Source organism: Equus quagga, chromosome 18, assembly GCF_021613505.1.
Source record: "Equus quagga isolate Etosha38 chromosome 18, UCLA_HA_Equagga_1.0, whole genome shotgun sequence".
Lineage (NCBI taxonomy): Eukaryota > Metazoa > Chordata > Mammalia > Perissodactyla > Equidae > Equus > Equus quagga.
The window spans coordinates 1799439-1824685 of NC_060284.1; the positions used below are offsets into that span (position 1 = coordinate 1799439).

Below are 25247 nucleotides of genomic sequence, written 5' to 3' on the forward strand. Positions count from 1 at the left end.
TCCTCAGTGCTGATCAGAGTGTGGTGAGAAGGGGACACAGCCCCTCGGGAAGATTGCCACAGAGTGGGGGCAGCCCAGCCCACAGGGGAGCCCCACACCCGACGCAGGACGGGCATCTCCCAGTCCATGCCCGAGCGGTCACTACAACAAAGTAAAACGGCGAAGTAAGCACATGAAAAAGGTCACAGTGACATGTGAGTTCTTTTCTTGGTCTAAAAAACACCGCTAGTACGATGTATTCTTGGAAACTAAAAGACAAATTATTTTGGGAAAAAGGTAGGAAATCACCATAAACCTACCACCTCAATGCAAGTAGTTTCATGTCCACCTATTTTGCATATTTTAATTTAATTGAAGAGCAAGTTCTATGGTGGTTAAGAGTCTGGGCTCCAACTCAAGGAGCCATAGTTGGAATCCCAGCTCAGCCACTGACTGCCTGTGTGACCCTGAATAGATTACTCAACCTCTCTGTGCCTCAGCTGCCTCACTTGTAAGATAGGAATAGTAATACCCTCTTCACATCGTGGATCTGTCAGGAGGATTAAATAAGATGATAATACACATCAACCACTTAGAACAGAGGCTGGCATATAGTCTGTGTTCAATAAATAATAAACATATTAGTTATAATAATATAACTTCAATTATGAATTCAATTTTGTATTTAAAATTATATCACATAACCATTTAAAAATATAGTTACACGTGCTTTATAATGATTATTGTAAATGGCTCTGCAGAGTCCACTGACTTTGGCCTTATTTTCCAAACCCACTCCATCGTGGAGGTCAGTCCACCTCACATTTACCTCTGCCTTCAATGCTCCCGGATCACTCCGCCATCTTAGACAGGAGGGCTCAGGGCAGGTGTTGGGGGAAGTCCCCCGTTCCAAGTGGCCAAAACCCAGCTGCCACTTACGATGATGAACGGTTAAGAGCATGGCTTTGAGGTAAGGCAGACAGGTTCAAGTCCCAGCTGTGTGACTTCGAGCAATGTCCTGATTCAAGAAGAGCCCAGCTCAGTGCACGGTTGTGGGGCCGCCTGAGATAAGTGTGTAAAGCGCTTGTGCTCGCGATGTAATAAGGCTCACTAAGTGTTAGCTATGATTACTTTTTAAACCCACAGTGTTTTAAGCGAGGCAAGGGCAGGGATCGTGTCTGTGTTATTTACCACCCTATTCCTAACAGTTGGTGTGACGGGAACCCAACAAAAAAGTGTTGAATCAACGAATAAATAAATGGATGAACAGATGGATCCTAGAGACCCAGAGCTGGAGAGGATTTCTGGCTCATTTCACTTAGCATGTTTTCAAGGTCCATCCAAACTGTAGCACACATCAAAATTTCATTTCTTTCTATGGTTGAATAATATCCCATTATATGTAAGTAGCACATTGTTTATCCATTCATCTACCAATTAACACTTGGCTTGCTTCCACCTTTTTCGGCTATTATGAATAATACTGTATGAACATAGGTGTACAAATATCTGCTCAAGTTCCTACTTTCACTTATTTTGGATACATACTTAGGAGTGAAATTGCTAGGTCATATGATAATTCTATATTTAACTTTCTGAGGAACCACTAAACTGTTTTCCAAAACAGCTGCGCCATTTTACATTCCCACCAGCAAAGCATGAGGGTTCCAAATTCTCCCTATCTTGACTAACAGTTTTTTTTTCCCATTAAAAAAAAATTATTATAGCCATCCTAGTAAGTGTAGTAGGTATGAAGTGTTATTTCACTGTGGTTCTGATTTGTATTTCCCTAATGAATAATGACTGTTGAACACTTTTCATGTGCTTATTGGCCATCTGTATATCTCCCTTGGAGAAATGCCTGTTCAAGTCCTTTGCCCATTTTGGAACTGAGTTGTTTGTTTTTGTTGTTGTTGAGTTGTAAGAGTTCTTTATATATTCTGGATATCAACCCCTTACAGATATGTGACTTACAAATGTTTTCTCTCATTCTGTAGGACATCTTTTTGCTTTCTTGATAGTGTCCTTTGATGCGCAAAGGTTATGAATTTTGACGAAGTCCAGTACATCTGTATTTTCTCCTGTCGCTTGTGCTTTTGTATCATATCCATGAAATCACTGCCAAATTCAATGTCATGAAGATTTTCCTTAATGTTTTCATCTAAGAATTTTATAGTTTTAGCTCTTAAGTTTAGGACTTTGATCCATTTTTGAGGTCATTTTGGTATATGGTTTAAGATAAAGGTCCAGCTTCATTCTTTTGCGTATGAATATTCAGTTTCCCCAGGACCATTTGTTGAAAAGATCACAATCTAATTTTAGAACATTTTCATCACCACTCCCCAAAAAACCTCATATGTGGGATTTCATTTTTAGACGGAACTAGGAATATAAGTGAGTTATTGAGAGTTAATAAACCTTGGCATTCATAAACAAAAATTAGTTCACTGAAAGCATTTACTGAGAGTTTAATTCTCTGTCCTACAAAGAAGTGTGGCTGCCATCCCTCACCAGACAACCCTGCAAAGCTCCTGTGCGTGCATGCGGGCCAAGAGCCGGAGCCCACGGTCCTCAGACACGAGCTCTGTTATCAGTGCAGAAGGCACCTGTCTGCTTTCCTGGGCTACCGAGCAACTTGCAAACACCATCCTGGGCTTAGCTTATCTCCTTCCTGAGGAGTCCCACCTCCCTAGGCTGGAAAGCAGGATTTGCAGCACGAGCCTCCTTCACAGCTGGGGCTGAGCCATGGGACGCACGCTCAGCAGGGAGAGGCGCCCAGGCCAGGCCTCTGTCTGGAAGAAAGTGCTCTGGAAAAGGAAGGCTGCGGGCAAGCGATGCTGGGGAGGGCGGTGGAGCGACCCCCGGTCCTTTAATGAATTCCTCCTCCACGCGTGCTTGCTAGAATTAATCGGCTTGTTGTTTGCGGCAAGGACCCTTGACCGCTACAATGCAGCATCAGCGTTGGCTTGATGTTTAATCGCCTCAATTCTATTAATTTACATTACTGGTAGAATTACTTTTCGGAGTTTCTGTTGATTTGTCCTGAGCATTTGCTGCATGACCATTTTGATTATTTCTCTCTTCCCCTTTCATCCTGTGTTGTCACCAAATTCCTTCCCACTGGAAAGTGGGTGTCAGTGGGCTCAGTGGGCCACAAGGTCTTTTGTGTCTTGGCTGAACTGGGCCATGGTCAAAAGGGCCTGGGAACCACAACGTGGAGTAAACCGAGGAATCAGCCTCCCCTGCCTCCTGGGTCGCTTCAGTGAGGTCACCTCAAGGGCAGGCACAGACACAGCCTCCGCAGTGCAGCGCCCCAGCACCCCTGGCAGCTCTGAGCCTGGTGAGAATCCAGCGACGCCGTCACAGGCGTCACCCGGCTCCAGAGCACGGCTGCAGGTGCAGACACCCCAGGGCTGGCGGGGGCCGTGGCATCTGCCCTCTGGGTTGGGAGGAAGATTTTTCTTGGCACAGCCTGCACATTCAGGAAAGTCAGTGAAAGCAAACTGAGCCTGATAAGTAATCTTGAGACACCTGGGTGAAGCCAGTGATGTTTGCAGATTTTTCATCAAGTTGGAAGGCGTTTATTATTATTTTGCAAGGCCCCACCTGGCCCTCTAGGCAGCACAGCCAGAGAGGAGCGGGCACAGTGATGTGGGTCAAACAGGGAGGATGAGCACTCAGCCCCAGCAGCAGGTACCGGAGGCGACCCAGAGAGACACAGTGAGAGAAGAAGGCTCCAGAAACTTCCATCCACGTCAACTTTTCCTTGGAGGAGATGGGGTTCGTTGCCAGGGTACCAGCTGGCAATACAGAGGAAAGCCACCTGCTGTTCTGGTTTGGCTTTGGTTTTGGTTTTAACGGGAGTAAAGTCACTAAGAAAAGGTGTTGCTGAGATTCACATCCCACGTCTGCATCCCCCACAGCAGCTCGAGGTGTCACAGAACGGTGGGGCACTTGGAACACAGCACAGACTTTCATTAGGTAACTAATAAAAAGAATAACAGCGATGCTGCCATCTTTCCTTCCAGCCAGATTATGGGGCTTTTCAAGTCCAGGCCCCTCTCTCATGCTTCTGGGTATCTTCGAGGGCACCAGCCTGGGGCCCTGCAGGTGGCCGGGGCCCAATCCGTCCTGCTGGTCTGCCACTGTTGGGAGCAGAGAAACATAGAGCTGGCCTTGGACATTATCACCTTCACTTTCTCGTGGGGAAACCGAGGCTCAGTGGCTTGCCCGTACCGCACAGCAGCGCTGCCTAGACTCCTGATCCACAGCTTTCCTTTATTAACCTCACGCTGGCGGCACTGGTCTGCAGGGTGGACACCGAATTGATGGCGTCTTTGAAACCAAACCACGTGGCTGGCATCCCCATGGGCCAACGGCGTTACTGTGGCGAGACGGCGGCAAACTGCGCACACGCCACTTAAGCCCTCATTCTGCACTGAGTCCTTCCCCTCCTCCCTCGGCCCTGGGCTCTACCGCCACGACTCCCCATCAGCGAGGCAGGAAGGCCGCCTCCCAGCCCAAACTCGGCTCAGTGCTGTGTTCAGAGAAACAGCCATCAAGGAGGAAAAAGTGGACTGGAGGCCCTCCAAACCTTCCGGCGGCCTCTAGAGAGGACACTAGAGGGGAGGGGCGTCTGAGCACAAGGCGGGGTCTCCACACTTTCCGCACTCTCTGCTCCTCTGGGACCTATTTCCATCAACGCCGCCCTCTGGAGGCGGGTGCTCTGTTCCAGCTCCCACGCACCCTTCACTCATCGCCTCGCACCTCAGGCAGCTGCTCGCCCATCCTCTGCCAGCCTCTCGACCCGTCAGGAGTTCCAGCATTAGCCCCATTTGTGCACTGCTTTCTCATCACCGGGTGACCACAGTCTGCATGATAACGAGGGACAACAGCCAAGCAAACCATGCAGACATTTCCTTAGAAGGGCATTACTTGAAGGCTCCACAGAGAAGTTTCGACTGCTCACGTGTTAACATTTCTATTCTCTCACACCTGTTTTACAGATGAGAACCTGAGGCATAATAATATTAATAACGAATAATTATGCTGTTATTATAATGATAGTGATTACTAGCCAGACAGCGTCCGATATTGTACAAATGATAGATAACCTACTTAATTTCACAGTGACTGTATCAGGAGGTGCTGTTTTATCCTTTGCACGGACGACAGGTTCCAGGCACAAAGCTACTCAGGGGCAGGGCTGGAATTCAACGTGAGGGGTGTCTGGCCCTAGAGACAAGCCCTGACCACAGTGTTCACTGCCTTCCAAGTTTTAGCCCTGCAACCGCCTGTGAAGCCCGTTGCCAGTGGAGCCCAAATAGAGAAGGAACCAGATAAAAGGATCTGGCAAACGAACGAGTCTCGCGTTAATTCCACCACCAGCCACGCTCATTAAATACTAGATGATTATTAAATATAAACAACGTTTTGGGGGCATGCAATAGGTCTATAGATAAGATAAATTTGTTTGCAAAAGAACAGACTAAAAAACGCAGTGACTTTCTAACTAACTTACAAATTATTTAATCGATACAACACAATTACTTTTCAAATAATCTTTGAAAGTTCCAAGGAGGCTTGAGGTGTTTAATTGCTATTTAACCAGCGAGCAGCAGCCGGCTTACACAGACATCAATTTCAGAGAAAATGCTCTCTGCAGACCTAGCACTCGGTCAAAATTTCCATCAGAAAGATGCATTTTCAATCCAGATACAAGGGTTTTGGGTTACAAATTAATTTCCTTTGTCCGTTGTTCACCAGGGCGGGGGTGGGGGCGGGGCTGACGCGGGGTCCAGGCTCCTGCCTTGTGTGGCTCAGGAGAGAGACGTCCCTCCCTGCCAGTGGGGCAGTTTCCCCCAAAGGAGAGGCAGGCCGTGGCAGTGATTCAGGGAGGACCCGGGTCCAGCTCAGATTTGCCCTAAAGGCTCCAGCAGACATAGAGCATGAGCTACCTGGGGCCAAGCCTTGAGCCTGGAGTTTGCCCGGGTCCCACTAACGTGCGCTGTGCACTCGGAGGAGCCCAGGAAGCGAAGGCAACAGACACGAGCGAGGAGAGCAGCAATGTCAGCAAAGTCAGCAACACTGGGGCTGAACCTGCGTGTGAGCAAGCCCGCCAGGCGATCTTCACACACAAGACAGTTTGAGGAGTCCTGCCCTAACCAACTTCCAAGGGCACCGTGTAAACCACGGTTCAGGGCTGTTCAAACTGATGCGCGTGCATCTCCCCAAGAGCTCGCTAAAGCGCAGATGCTGCCTCCAGGCGTGTGATGGGTGTGTGTCTGGCTGGGGAGGGCGAGGAGAGTCCCACGGCCCCGGCAGGCTTCCTAGCCGTGTGACCTTGGCCACGTCACTCCACCTCTTTGAGCCGGTTTCCTCGGCTGTGAAAGGGTCTCTACGCACCTTATAAGGCTGTTCAGATGCCACAGGCCTGTGCTTAAGGCAGCACCTGGCATGTCGAAAACACTCCAACAGAACTGTGGTTGCTGTTGTTTCTGAGGGAAGGACGGACGAAACTAGTAAGCGCTCAGCAATTGCTCATTGTTACTACTTATCGGGAGCAGCCGTATGGCGTGACAGGCACTGTGACCCAGGCACCTGCTGTCATCCCTCTTCGGGGGGCTCTGTGTGCGAGGGCAGGTGTGATCTGTTCTGTTCTGCAGATCAGAGAGCTTCAGTAACTCGGCCCAGGCCACAGGGACTGTGACAGGCAGAGCGAGAGGCGCATTCGGGTCTTCCTGCCAAGCTTCCCACCGCCCAGGCGGAGGCCTGCTCTGTCCATACCTGTGCGCAAGGCCCGAGTCGAGGGGAGGGTGGCGGGCTGACTGCACGAGGCTCTGTGCAGGGGTAAGTGGTGGTCCAGGTGCAGGATGCAGGCGGGAACGCTGAGCCTGGAGGGACCTCAGGCCCGAGAGCAGCAACCAGGCAGGTTCGACAAGGATCTGGACCCCGGCAACCAGGAAAAGCCTAGGAGGGCCGAGGACCACCTCCCTGGAGCCTTGGACAGTGCTGGCGACGGCAGCTGCAGTTGTAACTGACCAGTGAACTGACGGATTCACAGACTGGTTCACATTTTGGAGGCAGCAACTGATGTGGAATTGGTGGGCAGGATGTGTTGGAGTTGGGGAGAGATTTTCACTTCTGGACTTTTCCTCTTTAAAAAGGGAGCAGTTCAAAATAGAAGAACAACAGGAATATTTCCCTTGGAGCGCAGCCAGCGCACACAATGCCTCCTTTTCTTCCCAGGGCGGAAGGCGTTTGGGGCTGGGCCCCTCGGCAGGGGTGCAACCGGGAGCCTGTGCTCTGGAGCACAAAATCCCTGCCTGCCAAGCCCAACACAAATGCCCCCTTCGCCGCAGCCTCCCTGCCACCGCCCCGCGCACGCGATCCAGCTGCCGCTCCTCCTGGAGGGTCCCCCAGGGCCAACGCGAGGCTCTGTGGCCTGTCTCCCACACCAGTCTGCAGACTGGAGACAGTGATGCTTTCTCAGTCATCCAGTCACCTTTGCAGGCCACGGGGCACGAAGAGAAACAGCCCAGCAGCTTGAGGGGTGCCGGGGAGCCCTGTCTGTTCAAAAATCAGTCATTCATCAGAAATTCCTGTTCAGGCAGAAGGCCAGGTGCTGTGGATTCATGAATGAGGGATAAAGAACCTTTAAGGACTCATGGTCCAAAATGGGAGCCAGAGACCGAAGCAAGGACGTACGGTGCACAGAGGTGGGCGAAGGCATGACAGGGGACCGAGAAAGCATCCCAGGCAAGGGATCTGAGCTGGGCTTTGAAGGCTGAACAAAAAGTTCTCCAGGCAGACTGGGGAAGCAGCCCTCCAGCTCAGAGACGAAAGCACAGATGGTGGGCTTGAGAAAGGACCAGCGCACCAGGCCCAGGGAGCAGGGCAGGGCAGAGGATGAGGACGGCAGGGGCAGGGGGCAGCTCACTCTATTCCGTGGAGAGCGGGAGCCCTGCAAGGTTCTTCCACGGAGGAGGAGGAGGATGAAGGCGGGTTCTGGACACAATGCTGGCTGCAGTGCGCGGGGAGGGCAGCCGCCCCAGAGCCCGGCCCATCGGCAGACAGTAGCTCGCCACAGAACGAACAGACAACTTCAGGAGAGGGAAGAGGATAGCAAGTCTGAAGAGAAGTCTCGCCCGACAATGCTTCTCACCAACTGCCCCCTTTATGTATTTTTTCTTTTAAGAGAACAGCAGCTTTTCTGCTCCTTTATTGAACTATTGCAAATGTACATAATCTGAGATTGCAAGCATAATTGCATAATGTCTTCCACTGTTTCCTGAATGTTGGCTTTGTCTTCTGGAAAGATTCTGGCAGCCCCTCGACCTTGGGCACTGCCTCCTGCATGCTCTCTGCCCTGCCCAGCAGCCCCTATCGTGTGCTGAGCACACAGGGGGCCCCGGACAAGCAGAGCCAGGAAACAGCGTTACAGAGCATAAGAGCTGGACTCTTGCAAGGAACTGGTCCCCCTCTCTCATTTTACAGACGGGGAGACTGAGACCCAGAGAAAGGGAAGCACATGCCCTATTTGAAGATGTGCTCTCATTCCTCCTTCTAGGCTCCTGCATCTCACAGTCCAGACTCCCAGGTGCCAGCACCAAGCACAGAGGCACAGATTCTGAATACACCAGTGACGAGCCTGGATGACAGCAAGGTCAACAACACTGACACACAGCGACGGGCACAGAAGGATGTGTGCACGCACACCCATGACATTCAGCATCAGGAGCTCAGCCTGGTGCTGGACCTGCTGGAGGCAGGAGCGTGCAGAAGTGGAGAGCGTGGGCTTTGGCGTCATGTGGGTCAGCATCTGAATCCCAGCCCTGCCACTTCCCAGTTCCCGCAGCTCCCCAGCCCCAGTGTGCACATACCTGAAACAGGCAAAACACAGCTCCCTCCCTATGGGGTTGTAGGGCAGAAGATATCAGATGCTCATCCCAGTGCCTGCAGTGGGAACAGACAGGTGATGAACTAAAGAGGAAGTAAGAGAGAAAGAGCAGGAGTCCTGAGCAAGCCACAGATTCACCGACCATCCAACCCGGGGTCAGTGAGCACCAGGGAGGGAGGCATCGGAAACTCCAGGGCCTCCAACCCAGGAACTGGAGAGTGGTGGCAACAAGAAGCGAGTTAGGAAAATCGGAAGAGAACCGAGTTTGGGAGGAGGAGGACGGACAGTCTGTCCTTGGGCATGTGGAGTGCCTGACCGGGGTTCCCCCACAGAGAGGGTCATCTAAAGAGAGCTGCCCAGCAGACAGTGGAGAAGGTGGGCCTGGGACAGGGGAGAAACCTGAAGCTTAGCTGTATGGATTCTGGAGTCATCCATGTCAGTGCGACCACTGCAGAGGCGAGGGGAGGGAGGAGCTGGAGCCAGCAGAGGAGGAGTCACCTGGGGAAGAAGGACCAGGGGGCCTGCAGCCCAGGCATCACTGGGGGTGCGTCAAGAAAGCTGGCGAGGCCTGAGCCCAGTTTCCACAGAGCAGGGCAGAGGCCAAGGGCTGACGAGATGGGAGCAGCAGGAGGGGGCTGCTGTGTGTGACTTCGGTAGGATTCAGAGAAATGAGCAGCAGCTCCCGGGAAGAAAGGCGAGCCACGGGGAGCGTGAGCCCTAGAACTGAGATGCGAAGCCAGGAGCTCTGGCTCCAACGCCCATGGCCAGTTTGAAGGAGAGTGAGTGTTTCTAGAGGTGGGAAGGGAGGACTCTGAGGCGGGGCTCCAGGGAGGGAGGGGAGGGCAAAGATGGAGAAAGCTAAGACCTGAGGCCACGCGACCTCCCCCTCTGCTGCGACCTCCGCCTCTGCTGAGGCAGGAACAGGCCGCATGCTGAGAGGGAGCCCATGTGGAGCGATTTGGGAGCTCGAGGAGAGCAGACAAGGTTTGCAACCGTCAGTGAGGAGACTGGGATGAGAGACGACGAAGACAAACACGGGGAATGCCAAGCAGTGGCTGAGGTCAAAGGGCATGGATTTAAAAGACATCCCGCAGTCCCAAGGCGGGATCAGAGAAACGGACAGTAAAGTTAGTCTAGGACTGTGGGTTACAAAAGCAAAAGGTGTTAAGAGGGGAGACTGCAGGGTGCAGGGGAAGACACGTGGCGCGAACGGAGGGGAATGTCAACGCCTTGTCATCCATCCCGGCAGGGCAAGTAGCACACTGTGCTGTCACTGAGCCCTGCTGACCGGCCACCCCACCCCAGACGCCCTGAGCACAAGGGCGTGAAAACACCCCGCCACTCACCCCAAAATAAGTCTGCTTGGTTAAACAGCCAAGCCCACGATGACGCTGGCCAAGACCACGGTGGCCATGGAGCACGTGAAATGTGGCCAGTCTGAAGTGAAACCTGCTGTCAGGGAAAAAGCACACTGGATTTCGGAGACTTAGTATGAAAAAAAGAAAGTAAAATATCTCAATTTTTTTTTTTGGTATGATTACATGTTGAAATGATAAAATTTGGGGTATATTGGGTTAAATAAAAATGTCTTCCAAATTAATTTCACCTTGTCTTTTTATTTCATTTAATGTGCTACCAGAACATTTAAAACGTGACTCGCATTATATTTCTAGGCAAGAGCTGGTCCATGAGGCAACTGTGACATGAAACGTGGGCTGAATGATCGGGCTAGGCCAGGATGCCTGCTCAAGCCCCCGTGAGCGTACGCCCACAGCCCTCCCAGCGCTTCTCTGAGAGAACAGGAAACAGAACTGGGGAGTTCTGAATTGCTGGATGTAGGAACAGAGGGCTAGGGATGCGAGCTGAATTAGGATGCAGGGATGTTATGGTGGGCCACTTCCCTGGGGCACAAAAAGGGCCAAACCGCCAACGTGAGGCCAAATGCTGGAGAAACCACAAACCACTGGCGAGGACAAAGGCCAGCTTCCTTTGCCATCCCAGCTCTGCGCCAGGCCATCCTCAGCCTCCCAGCTCCCGTCCGCCCCTCCTATGACCTTGGGTGCCCTCCAACCCTGGCCGTGCATCTGCTCCCACCAGTTTCGCAACACGAGACGCCCAACAGCCTCACGAATTCCAGAAAGGCTTTCCCGGCTGGCCTGGGCGAGGGGCCCTCAGGTAGCCCCGCTTTCAGGAGCCTCCTGCCCACAGTTAGAAAGAGGCACCGTGATACAGCACAACTAGCACAGCCCACAGGCCAGGAAACCCAGACCCGTCCAATGTTTGCTGTGTGAGTGTGAGTCGTATCACAACTTCTCTGCTTCACTTGTCAATAATAACACTGACCTAAATCTACTGACTTGTCGGGGTCCAGGGGGAGAGCGGCGTGAGAGGCTTTGTCAGGCATGTCACACAAATGACAGGGAAGCCGTCATCCTGAGCGGAAGGGGCGGGAGCGAGGGAAGGGGGAGCAGGAGGGGAGGCAGCGTGCACAGATGAGGGTGAAGCCCTGTACTGAGAGGGCCCCCCGGAGGGCAGGCCCAGGTCGTGGCCTCCTGTCAGACACGCCTCCTGTCCACACCTGGCCTCAGGAATCGTCCTGCAGCTGAGTAAACGCAAGAGAGTCCAAAGAAAACCTCAACAAAACCTAAACGCATCCGTCAGTGGACCGCTGGCGATCTCAGCGTTACTCAGCACCGAAACGAGGGTTCCAAATTCCACTGTGAAAAAAGGTCTAATTCACCCCAGATCCGCTCCCCCCACTCCTCTCCCAAGGGGTGAAGGGTGGAGAACGAGGAATCCCAAGAATGGAGGATGTGAGCAGGGCTGGCTGCCTCTGACGGCAGATGGGCTGTGCTGAGCACATCTGCATTTGTTTAACCCTCATCCTAAGCTTGGAGGGGAGGAATGACTACCCCATTCTACAGTGGGGAACCGAGGCTGGAGGGGACAGCATTCACGACGAGCTCCTCCCACCCAGCAGTGTCTTCCACCGCGGGCTTGGAGGGGACGTAAGGCCTGAGATGTGTTCGAGACAGAGCAGTAGGAGGGAGCCGGAGCAGACCTGTGTGCACAACCTCACTTTAATAAACATTTTCTATCTGGATACATATACGTGGATACATATCTATGTAAGGATACAGTTACAGCTCCTAGAGGCATATACACTCCAAGCTGTCCCCAACGCCCTCGCCGCCAATTTTTGACAGTTCGGAGTTTTCTCCTTTTTAAGTTTCTATATTAATTTAATTTTATTTATTTTTTTTCTTTTTTGAGGAAAATTATCCCTGAGCTAACTGCTACCAATCCTCCTCTTTTTGCTGAGGAAGACTGGCCCTGAGCTAACGTCCGTGCCCATCTTCCTCTACTTGATATGTGGGACGCCTGCCACAGCATGGCTTGATGAGCGGTGCCATGTCCGCACCCGGGATCCAAACTGGTGAACCCCAGGCTGTGGAAGCAGAACATGCAAACTTAACCGCTGCGCCACCAGGCGAGCCCCTCTATATTATTTTAAATGTTTGCTACTAACTAGTATGATTTTTAAAATATTTTTTTAATAAAAAATTTCCCAGTGGGGTTTCAAATTGTAAAGACCACCTGCTCACACATACAAACACACACACTCTAAAAATTATTCAAAAAATGGAAACAATTTCTCTTTTCCATTAGTTTCCTTATGAATTAAAAAAAAAACATACACACGTTTCACCTTGTCCTTCAAGGGGCCCATTTTTTAAGCTTAAAGGGCAATAACGTGAGGTGTGAACCGTCTTACAATGCAGTAAGTATTTGTTGGGGACAGGTGTTCAGTGTTCTTCCCCATAGAGATGCCAGACGCCGAGGCTGAGGGGAGCGGGCAGAGGACTGGCCAGAGGCTGACATCCCCTCTTTGCAGGTGTCCCCTCCCACCCCCCTTCACTTCCTAGAGTCCGCTTCCCATACTGTCCTGCCTGGAGCCTCCCAGTTTCCCCTCCTCACTGCTTCTCCACAAGGACAATGTTCCGCGGGGAGCAGTAAAACTCCCTGCCTAATCTGATGAAGGGATGACAGTGTTAACGTTTAGAATTTTCTTTCTCCCCCCTAATGCATTAGCATTTTCTAGGAGCTTTCTGAACACACTGCAGTAACTCGAGAGTGACTGGAATGGTGGAGGTTCAGGCAAGCTACCTGGCCAGCGGGAGATGCAGCCTGCAGCTGGAGGCGGCAGTGGCCGCCTGAATGCCCAGCACTCACCTCCCGGCCAGCTGTTGCCACGTGGGGATGAAGTCAAGGCTCGTGTTGCCAGACCTGATTTCTTTCAAAAGAAGCCAGGAATGTGGATTTATGTAAAATCTGATTTTTAAATGTTGATTTAATTCTTCTCTTTTTTAACCTGTGCAGGTCAAACAAAACCTCCATGGGAACCAAATGCCGCCCAGATGCCCACCAGTGAGGCACTGAAGTGGTCTCAGCTCACCTTTCTAGCCTCGTCTCCACGCCCCTGCCCTCACAGAGGCAGCCTCCACACTGCACCCAGCCCCCCGACCCCGGCCCAGTGCCTGGGTGCCTCGTGCCTTTGCTCACACCATACAAACCCGCAGATGGCCTTTCCTGTCTTCTCTACCAGAGTCTTCCCATCCACCAGCTCCTCCTGATCCTCAATACGAATCTCAACTAACACTGCCCACCCTCTGAGGTTCTCTTCAAAAGCTACTTCCCGCCATTGTGTTTCCACTGATTCCAGCATTTCTCACATCTGCCTCTCATTGCCATGACTTCCACATGTTTAAATCTTCCTGGTAGATCATAAATTGGAAAAAAGGAAGCGAGGATTTTTTCTGTGCCAGCTGTGACTTTGGTAGTATTAGCCTCATTTTACAGCAGAGAAAACTAAAACCCAGTGGACAAGTGACCTGCTTGAGCCTCCGGCTAACAGCACAGCCTTGCATGCCCCAGACCTCCTTCGCACGTGCCGGGTCCCTCCTCCTTCCTTCTCCATCTGGCAACTGCCACAGCTTTCCCACCAGCACCTTCCCCTTCTCCAGACACCAGTGAGGGCTGGCCCCCTCTCCTAATTCCGCGCTCCCAGGGCACCCTGTAAGAACGTCTCAGAGCATCCCTCCAACTGTCTTGTAATGAGCTATCTGATTCTCCATCTCCTCTGTTGACTGCAAGCTCCTTGCCCTGCACAGTCGCTGGCCCAGAGTTAAGGGATCAGTCAGTATTTCCTGGATGGCAGGAAGGAAGAAGGGAAGGAACGATGGAGGGAGGGAAGAAAGAGGGAAGGAAGGAAGAAAGGACGGTGACAGCCCGCAGGCAATGAACAGACATGAGGTGTATGGAACCACATGGCTCCAAGCCCCACGCCTGGGCTGGAACTGATGCTGGCTCCTTTGTGCTCCAGCCCCAAAGCAGATCGTTGGGAAGCTTCCAGCTGCACCCCCTTCTCCCCGCCCTGTTGCCCGTCCCCGAGTTGGGCAGGCAGGTGGCAGGGTGCTGCTTGGCTTGGGGCCCCAGGAACAGCATCCACCCCCACTCTTTGCTCCTGGTCTCTGGTCCTCGGGAAGGTGGTTACCTGCATCAGGCAGGCTTAACTTCAGTTATGATAGATGACGGTGGGGGAGCCCTCCCCAGAGGCTGGCAGGAGCTCGCAGAGGCCAGAGCAGGAGAAGGGCTGACAAGGGCTCTCGCTGCCCAAGGCAGTCTGGGGGGAGGGGAGCACCCTCTTCCAGGAACCCCTGGAAGTGAGGCTCTCTGCTCTGCCGGTTGCCAGAAAACTCCTATGATGCTGCCCCCACGCAGCCACCCACCCCATTCACAGGCCAGGAGGCTGGGCCAGGCTGCTCCTGCTCCTGGACCCTCTGCCCTGCCCAGGCCCCAGAGAACCATCCTGGTCTCAGGAGAAACCACAGAGAATCCAGCCGGGTGCACGTTCTCAAAATCCCAAGTGCCCCCTCAAAGGAGCAATTTACAACCCCCGCCGACACCCCGTGAGATGAAAAGCGTGGGGGGACGTCTGGCCTCCTCCACCCCACTCTCCAAGACACACCAGGGGCGGGAGGTGGGGGGGCCCCTAGGAGACCGCTCCTCCAGGGACTTCAGAACCTCAGAGAGCTTGCCGAGAGGGCGGCAGATCTGGGCAAAGGCCTCGGAGGGGCAGGGTCCCCCTCATTTCCCTTTCTCCTCCCTCCCTGCTCCCCATCTCCTCCCTGGGGACCCACCCAGAACCTCCCCCCGTCCCAGGGGCTGCCAGTCCTCACCCCAGAATAACTCAGCACCACGGGCTCTCAGCGGGAGCCCTGGGCTGGCATCCGCGGGCACTTCAGCTGGGTCAACGCCCAACAAACCAGCAAGGGAGGAGCTTTCCCCTGTTTCAAAGGCAAGAAAATGAAGTTCGAAAGCATTTTATAACTAGAAAGGGAAAAAATCTTAAAACGAAAGGAGACCACTTTACCTAAATAAACGAAATACTTAAAAACACTGTTAGGAACCAAGACTTCAGCTGGAGAACTAACCAAATAATCCTACCACCTCAGAAAGAAAAAGCAAGCTAATTTTATTGACTGCTCATTATGTGCACTTTCCATTTCATCCCCTGGGTAACCCCCACATACCCTCCTACTATCCCCATTCTACAGACAAGAAACTAAGGGACAGAGAGGTGACACAACTTAACCAAAGCCGGGCCACTGCCCTCTCCACGGGGCCATGGTGCTGGTGGGATAACAGCTTCCCCACGGGGTAACATATTTGCCTTTTAACAATAGCTCTCTGGAGAGGACAAAGTAATCCAAAGGAATGACTCCAATGCGGGGAATTTCAGGCCTCAGCTCTGCCAGTGGGCAGGGTCCTCAGGGCAAGAGGCTCTGGCACCACCGGGCATCCCCGAAGGCGGCCGCCCACGGCCTGGCTAACACGGGGCTCCATTCAGCAGCTGGCAAAGCAGAGGGCTTGGGGGTAGAACGAGGGAGAAGAAGATCAGGTCAGGGAAGGCCAGCCCTGAGGCAGGCACAAGAGTGGAGCAAGTAAGTGACCACAGAAGAAGTGACCTCAGGTGCCCCACACACGTCCCCTCGCCCCAAACACCAGCCTGCTTAACGGTGGGGAAGAGACACCTTCAGCGTTAGTGTCAGGGCCACGTGGCGTGCTGGCGCAAGAAGCCGGGTTTTCGCTCCAGCTCAGTCACTCACTCCCTGTGCACCTGCCCTCACTGGTCCTCAGCGTCCTCATCTGTAACAGAGGGGTGCTCTAGGTAACCAGAGAGGTTTCCTAGCAACAAGCTCTAGGTGATGGGACCCAGAACAGGTGCTAAGAATGGACAACAGGCAAAAGGGATGGAAGGACCTGGTTCATTTGCTTTTACCAAGATTCTGCTGGACAGAGCTCCATGCCAGATGCAGCAGGAGGCACAGGGAGGGGAGAGGGAGCTCACACCCAAAGGGGACGCCCCACGAGTAAGGCTCGTGAGCTCCACTGAGGCCAGAGCCGGCAGCTCCAGGGACTGACCCCTGCTGCCCATGGGCAGGTATGAGGGGCTCACAGAAGCCCCCCAAGAGGAGCCCATGGGTGAAGAAGACAGGACGAGGAGCCAGTGTGAGCAGAGAGCAGAGGCACTGAGGTGGAAAGGGTGGGAAGACTGTGGATGCCCAGTAAGCACTCCCTGACCGAGACAGAGTGGCCACCACAGTTTTCCCGGACTCTGTGGTCATCTGTCATGGTGTTTAAGAGCCCAGGGTGCCAGAACCAGCAGACCTGGGCTGAGCTCCTGGCTCCACCACTTAATACTCTGTGACCCAGAGCGAGCATTCCACCTCTTAGAGCCTCACTTTACCCGCCTACACAATGGGAACAGTAACACTCAGGCCTCATCACATGGCTGGTAGAGATTAAATGATGGCTCTATTGAAAGGGCCGGGCAGAGCTGGCACAGGCTACATGTTCAGTAAAAGGCAGCAAAAACCAACTGCTACTCTGATGTTGCTCCAGTGGGCTCTCCTCTCTCCAGCCTCCTCCTCGCAGTCAGCATCCGGCTGGTCCCCCCACATCCTCCCTGACTCCCCCCTCTCCCGCCTCCCTCTGCCTCCTCCACGTTCCCGCGTTTCAGAACATACTTCAAGGTACTCCTCCTCCTTCCTAGGATCCTAGCTCGCATCTGATCAGCCGAGTCACCCACCAGCCTACACAAGCTCCTTAACACACACACGTCCCCCACGCGGTTGTTTCAATGGACTGGTTTGCATGGACTGAGCCTGCTGGTCTGTGGGCTGATAGGAATTACCTACCCGGTCGCCCATGTGTGCCTGTAATTTGTAAATTAACCTCTGGAAATACATCAAACTTTCTACCCAAACCACAAATTATGTGCTCTTGCAAATTTGCCAAACTATTAAATGGAATTTACTGCTGCTTGAGGATGTCCTGCACTAATTAGGCGGAGATGGACGGTATATGAACGATCAGGGGACGGAAGTTGGGAATCAGAACCAAAGCTCAGGGACTTCCTGTCGGAGGGTCTTAACCCTTTTGTACCATGGACCCCTTCAGCAGACTGACAAAGCCTATGGACCCTTTCTCAGAACGTTTTAAAATATATAAGGTAAAATGCACAGCTTGACTATGAAGAAAACATTGCAGTGAAAAATAATTACTAAAATTTTTAAAATGCATGTGCAATATAGTAATGAGTGTCCTCTATTAACGCGTGAAACAATGAGCTCTTGCAGCCCTGTAACAATTGTGGCAATCCCAGAGCTGCGAGGGCACGAGTCACAGCTAAGGTATCAGAGCAGCTGAACTGCGATGTGCAAGTGTCTGTGACCTCTACTGGTGGCGATGTCACAGGAACTGCGAATCCACCGGTTCGTGCCTCCATTCATAACCGAAGAAAATGCTTGACAAAGATGCTGTCTTCCCCCCTAAGTTCACAGACTCCTCTGAAGTCTGCACACGGGCCCCCTCAGGGCTGTTACCCCAAGTGAAGGGTCCCTACTCAGCACGTGCGCGCACCGGGCGGATTCCTGAGTTCAGCTGGCCTCCACCTCCCTCTGGAGGAATCTGCACCCACAGCCCTTCCTGCCCTAACAGGTCAAGCTCTGTACATATGACCCCTCTGCCCTCCCCTCCCATCTGACCGGCCAGGGAGGTCGCCCACCTCAGCAGCCACCCAGGCCCAGGCTGACCAGGGACCAGTCGGGACACGGCCTGGAGAGAAACCTCAGCTTCCAGGGACTCGAGCTCAGACAGCAGGATCCTCTGGAACTTGAATTAAGTGACGAAGGAGAGGTTTGTGTGACAGCAGGATGAGGCGTGGGGCAGGCAGTGCTGAGCTGAGCCGCAGGCGCTCACAGTGAAGACAGTGACCGACTGCACCAGCGGGACAGCCTCAGCCTCAGAACCCTCTGCACCACCTCCAGTCTGCCTGGCCTGCTTCCGGCCCGTGCTTAGACACCATCGCTGCGTCTGTGGCTCCCCCCTCTTCATTAAAACCAGCTTCAGCGCGTCTGCTTTCCGTAGCACAGGAGCCTAAGTTGGTACAGACGAGGAAGCTGACGTCAAGGACACTTGAGCCATCTGCTCGCGCTCAAGGGGCTGGTACAGGGCAAAGCCGTCGCCCGCTCTGACCCTCCTCCTTCTTCTGAGGAGCAGAGGGCTTTATTATTTATTTATTTATTTAAAATCACACAAATGATACATGAAAACGATCTCTTAAAGAACTCAAGTGTCGCTGACAAAACGCCCCCTCCCACACAGTCAGTACTGTACCTCCTAGGTGTAGACCCTGACCACACCGGGTTGCATTCAGCCACCACCCAACTCGACATTCCTGTCCCTTAGACCCTTCCCCAAGCGCAGGATGGCCACACTTTCCCAGGCGGAGGGCAGGGGTGGGAAGCCCCTCAATGAGGTCGGCCAGCACCTGGAAGCACTCAGCCCTGGTGCCCTGCTGGGAAAATCAAAACCAACTTCACTGAGAGTGTCTGGGCTTCTGGGCAGAAACCAGCTGTGCAGGGAACCGGCACCCGTCCTGCTCTTTCATCTTTGCACGGAGCGAATTCTCCCCAGTGCCATATGCCTCTGCCCTCCATCACCTGATGCCAGAGCAACAAACTGGAAAGACCCGGCAAAGGGGGCTGCTGACACAGAGGATCCTTCCATGCGGCGACAGCACAGCCACATTCCAATAATATACATCCGGCCTCTACGTTTTATTTACTTTTGGGGAAAAAAATGGGGAGGGGGATGGGCCGTGGGATTTAGGTTTTCTCCCAAGATGCCTGTGTCCCCAGAAAGCTCTGTGAAGGGCAGGGCCCAGGACCTAAGGCCCCAGCCAGACAGGGAGGCATTCCTTCTAAAAACAGACTCTCTTGCTTGGAGAAGGACGGCTCAGCCAGCTCCTCCAGACACCAGCGATGTATAGCTGCTTGCGTATCACGCTAACCATATCCTTGAGATTTGGGGGCAGCGTTTGTTTATCCTGGAAACTGCGACAGGCCTATTTTTAGCAGGACGGCCCCCCTTCCTTCCTTCAATCCTACTTTGAAATATTATCCATGTAGACTGGAAACTGTTCCCAGAAAGGCCTCTTAGTCCAAACTCAGGGTCTGGGAGGTTAGCATTCTGAGGCATGGGGAGGGTGGGGTCCGGTTCTAAACCACACAGCTGGTGAGCAGCAGATCCAGGCTCCAATCCCGGGATGCCACGGCCTCCCAGCCTGCACCTCTCCCCCGACGCCTGACTACAGAACGGCGCGAGGCTGGCCGTCTGCTCCAGAGACAGAGCTCCCTCAACCCGTTTCATCACCTGTTAGTTCCACAACCCTAGGGAAGTCACTTAGCCTCCCTGAGCCTCATCGACACATCTGGGATTACGACTGTAACATCTCGAGGATTAAACATGCCAGGGCTTGACCCACATGGACTGTCATTATGCAGCACTGCTCCGGTTCCACATACAGAGTGCAGTGGATCTGCCATCAGAAATGCGATAACCAGATCAGTATAACTGCCCAGAGAGAGGCAAGAAACCAAGAAAAGATGGTTATCAGACCCAACTGACAGTTAAGAAAATTCAGAGAGGACATAACTTGCACGCGATCAGAGTTTGAAAAGGGAATGCGTCCTCGGCATTAGCACACCTTCCAAGGTACGGCTGAATTAGGAGGAGACAGACGTCTTCCCTCCCCCGCAGAGCAGAACCAGACATCACCACTCCCACCCCGAACCCCTCCTTATAAACTGGAACCAGCACACCGCCTGGTACAGAGCAGAGACTCAACGCAGTTTGATGAATGAATGAACTGCTGCATGAAAGGAGATGCTGATCTGCAGACAGGAAGGCCCAGCAGCCGGAAGTAGGTGTCTTGTTGCAGAAAGGGGGAAGCAGGCAGGCACAGGTCCGGAGTCAGCAAGCAAGACCCCCTTCTCTTCCTTCATTCCCACAGCCTGCTCTGTGGGGAAGACGCCTTTGACAAGGCCAAGAGCTGGGCCCTGATCTCAACAGTCCGGTCCAGAGTGTTTCCAAGTCCGGCCCACGTGGCTCAGTCCAGGGCCCAGAAGATAAGTGCAAAGTGCACGTGACGCTCCTCCAGCTGAAACAGATGTCACAACACTGCAGGCCAGGGAGATGGCCCATCCATCTTCCTAACTGTCAGCTCTGCCCATAATAGATTTTTCTCCCTGTCACACCTCAGGCTGCTACTGAACTGAAGCAAAACCAAGATATCCATCTTCCCGCCATGAGCAGTGGCCTTCACAGGTGCTAGGGACAAAAGGAGGCTACATGGTTAAAAGAAGCAGAGGGAGCTGGAAGGAGCCCTGGACGGAGAGTCGGGAGCTCGGGGGTGATCGGGTGGAGGGTACACGCTCGCAACCAGCTGTCGGTGCCTAGGCAGCCGCTGTACCTCACTGGGCCTCTGTTTCCTGTAAAATTAAAGCTCAAAGTTCTGGAAATGGGGTCAACGTCGAAGGCAGGGCTGTGAATCATGAGATATCGTGTGCAAGATATTTTAGGTCACATGCATTTGGAGGAGAGTATCCATAATTTTCATCAGAATCTTAAAGATATGTGTAACCCAGGAAAAAAGCTAAGAAATACCAGACTAGACGGTTTTCACGCAACAAGCACTGATGGGCCACCCTCTGCGTGTCCCTCTCTGTGCTGGGTACTCGAGACACCACAGGACAGGAGCGCCCTGCTCAAGACGAGAGCGGCTGATGCTCACGGTGGCAGAGGCATGTCCCAACTTTGGAAACACAGAGAAGGCAGCATGTGACTCTGGTCAGGAAAGGTCTTGGGGAGGACCTCACGTTAACGCTGGAGCTGGAAGCTGGGTGCGCGTCCACTGGGCGAACAAGGACGAAGGGCACTTCAGACGAAGGGCAGCAGTGTTCCAGGAACTGCCCGAGGGCCACCGTGAGTAGAGCATGAGGGTGCTCGCCAAGGGGGCAGGCTGGGGGAGACAGCAGGGTGCTGGAAACCAGAACTTGCAGAGGTGGGCCAGGCCAGATAAGGAAATGCCATGGGAGCCCCCTAAGGAATTTTACACCGTGGCCAAGCAGTTCCTTCTAGTTTTAAAGTCTAGGATGAGCCACCACTCCCAGCACAGGCTTCCTGAATGCTGGGCAGAGGCCTTGGTCAGCTGAGAGCTCAGTGGGCAACACGCAACAACTGGAGGAAAGAACCACTGCCTTGATACCCTGAGCAGGCGCGGGCCATCCGACCCAGGTGCAGGCAGTCACTGCACGCGGAGGGTGAGTCCCGCACCTGCCTGCCAGTCTCTCCCTCTCTCCCCCTGCACTGTGACCCAGTGAGGGCAACTCCAACTGCCCATCATCACGGCTGAGAGAGGAAGGCACTGACTGGCCCAAGCGATGGGATGCAGAAGTAAGGGCACGCCCAGCTGGGCCCCTGCTGGTCACTTGGTCAACAGTCTTTCAGTTCCTCTAATGGACTCTACTGCCCGCCTCAGGGCCCTCTCACATGCTGTTCCTTCTGCCCAGAAGGCTCTTTCCACCCTCTTCAACTACTAGCCCTCTGATGGAGCGACTGCTGTACCTATCACAGGTTCTCAGCGCACCTTATTCTCTCCTTTCCAAGAATCCAGCACTGCTCGGAATCCTACATTTATTCGAGTGATTTATCGGTCGTGGCCACTGGTCTGCGAACTCCGTGAGGCCAGACAGTGCCAGTTTTGTTCCTTTCTGTATCCCATGACCTAGCAGGATGCCTGGCACGGAGAAAGTGTTTGTTGATTGAATGAGAGCCTGGTCTGGACCCTGAGCCATTCCCCCAAACTCAGTGCCGCTAACAGTCCCCATAATTCACACCATGGTCCAGGGCGGAGTTTGGACAGGGCAGGAGGGCTGGACTTGGGAAGGCAGTATGGGAGTGGACTCTGCTTCCACTCGAGGTGTGGCGCCCTGCTCCCCTGCCTCACGTCCTGAGAGGCTCTGAGGAATCGTCCTCCATTCACCCAGGGGATTGGGTTTAATTCAAGAGGCTTTCTCCACAGGCCGCAACCTGGTCACTGGCTGCATCTCACCCTCCCCTGACCCGACTTGGCCAGTAGGACTTTGCCCAGGCTTCAGGGGGTCATCCTCATGAAAGGGTGGACTCTTCTCTGTCTCCTGGAAAACGACACCTCCTGGCCCTCCAGGCCTGCACCCCAGGGCGCTTGGGACCTAAAACCGCAGGTTCCCGCAGGCCTGGTGGATGCCCAGGGCAAGCACACATTCAAACCTGGTGTCGGGGCCCCGCGCTCGACTTTCCAACTGCCACGCTGAGTAAGTGGCCACTCTGCAGGTACAAAGTATTTGGGGTCAAAGGTTTGACCTTAAGGGAGAGATGAGAGGGAGGGAATCGCACCCAGCGGCGCGGAGGCTCGGCAAAGGCGCCCTGGGCGGCCGGCGCACCCGCCCCAAGGCCGCCCCACTGCCTCCAGCCAAGGTTGCGGCCCGACGGGAGCGCCGGAAAGTTCAGCCAGGGGCCGAGAGGCACCGGGGGGAAACCGGGGTAAACCGGGGACCGGCTTTTGCGAAAGGAGGGAGACGAAGAGCTCGAGTCCAGGCAGTCCTGGGAGCCGGCGGCAGGGCGCCCAGGCCCGCAAGCCGCATGCGGGACCGCAGCGCCCGGGTCGGCAGCGCTGGGCGGGGGCTGCACCACCGGAGCCGCAGGGGCCACGCGGGCTCCCCTCCCCTCCCCACCGGCCTCCCCTCCCCTCCGGCTCCCCTCCCAGCACCCGGGCGCCGGCCGCGGCGGAAGGGGAGCGGCGCCCACCTTTGGGCAGCTCGCGCAGGCCGGCAGCCCCCTCCCCGCGCTCGCGGCCCCCGGGCGGGACGCCAGGGCGGCCGCAGCCGCTGCCTTGTTGGAGCCGGGACCCGGCCCGGGAAGGGGCGAGGCGGGCGGCGGAGGCGCAGAAGAGTGGCCGCGCGCCGGGGCCAAGAGCGGGTGGCGCAGGCCGGGTGCCGCGCGGCGAGGGTCGCAGGCGCCTTACCTCGGCGAGCCACGGGGGTGGCGGGGCGGGCGCGCAGCGGCTTCGGGGCGCACGCAGCCTCCGGGGGCACGGGCCGCGTCCCGGGCGCGCACACTCGGCGTCTGGGGCGCGCACACCCTCGGGCGCCCTCTCGCCGGCCGCTCGGCCCGGGCCCGGGGCGCACAGCCTCGGAGGCGGGACGGGGGCGCACCCTCGGGGCGCACAGCCTTGGGGCGCACACCCGGAGCTTCGCGCGGCGCCGCCGCTGCCCACACCCCGAGTCCCCGCCTTCGCTCGCGGGAAAGAGTCCTGACGCGGCGCGGCTCGCCGTGTAGGAAGGGGCAGCCTTGCGAAACCGAGGGGAGGGTCTTAGCCCTGATAAACTCAAAGAGCCCTGGGATACAGTTTGACAGAAACGCTTGAAAAGAGACCCGAAAACTCCTAACCTGTGTATAGCGCTTTTCAGATTTCCAGAGCGCTTCCACATGCGTTTATCGTGCTGGAGAGTTAGTTAGGAGGGGCGTTTCTAGCCTCCTTTCATGGTGGGGGCATTTCTATCCACCACACACGGTAATGAGCCGCCCGCGCCCGACTGGAACCCAGTCCCTGGGACGGAATCCGAGCGCAGCAGGCGGTACGCAATCAGCAGATGTGGGCGAGTGAGGGTGGGCGTGGATGTGGCCGAACTTTTCTCTTTCCTAAGTCATTTCTTTTCCCGTTTGCTTTCTTCCTTCACGGTGATTGCTTTGGCCACACTCAAGAATCCTGTCTTTCCCTTCACACCCCCACTTCCCACAACGCTCTTTGTCAGTTGGAATGTTTGCATTTCAATCACTAACCTTAAACGACCAGCTTACCAAGTGCCTTACACACGTTGTGCACCATAAAACCCAGAAAAAAGAGCTGCTACTACCCGTCGTCCAGATGAGGACACAGAGGCGTGGGAGGGGTAGGATGTGCGAGCCTGTAGGACTCGAACCCCAGCTCGACCCACCAGCACAGCTTTCAAAGGGCGCATTCGCTTCGGGTAAAACCTAACCAAAGAGGCTTCATTTGTGACCTTGAGTCCCTGAAGGTGGAGATAACTTGGGGCAAGGGGCACTTCTCAGATTTTCATTTTGATGGAAACGTGGTTATTATAACGATTTCGCTCCCACTTGGGCTCTACTAAAAGCAAATCAGTAGCCCTAAAGGAATAATAAATGGTGGCCGAGGCTTGGCCTCAGTGTTGGGAAACAATAGGGAGTGGTGGGGACTGTGGTGAGCTGGAGGGCAGCTTCGGGCTCCTGTCCTAGTGGGGGAGCTAATGCTATGCAGTTCCAGTCCGTTTTTGTCATTCAGGGCAAGGAATTAATGTGGCCCAACCTTCCCATTTTTAAAGAGAAGCTGTAAATCCAGATATTTAAGTGAAGTCTCCCAATTTGTTAATAACTTGTTTTAAAAATGCTAAACACTTCATATATGTCAAGATTGTTCAAACCAAATGAAATGAGTTTATGGACCAGATCCAGCCCATGGAGCAGGGGTTTGTGTCCTGAGTTTGGGGTACCTCCCAATGCCCCTGTAGGAAACGCTGGTTCAGGAGGGTTCTGTGACTAGCTCAAGGTTGCACCAGCCAGCTGGTAGAGCTGGAACTGGAACCCAGGCATTCCGACTCCTGGTCCTGGCGCCTTTTCCTTCTGCATCCTCCAGCCTCATTAACAACCTGTGTCTGGGCATTGAGAGCCAAGTTAGACGTCGGGCTGGCACTGGGGTGTGGAGACATAGCACCTTTCCCCGGAAGATGGAGCAGGCGTGCCAGACTGCTGTCCTCGAAAGCTCAGCCTGATGACTCAGAGGAGCAGCTGTGTCTGGAGGGTACAGATGAGTCAGAGAAAGCAAGCTCTGCACTGGGGCAGCCGGAGCTCCTGAACCCCAGAT

At 54.2% G+C, this 25247-nt stretch overlaps 1 protein-coding gene across 1 annotated transcript in view; it reads right to left on the reverse strand.

Annotated features, from left to right (window-relative positions):
• Positions 1–23575, reverse strand: part of KANK4 (KN motif and ankyrin repeat domains 4) — a 64008-nt gene extending 40433 nt beyond the window's left edge. Inside the window, exon 1 of the mRNA XM_046645620.1 lies at positions 23349–23575. The gene's annotated coding sequence lies outside the window, so the exon portion shown is untranslated. The remainder of the gene's footprint in view (positions 1–23348) is intronic.
• Between the last annotated feature and the right edge of the window lie 1672 nt (positions 23576–25247).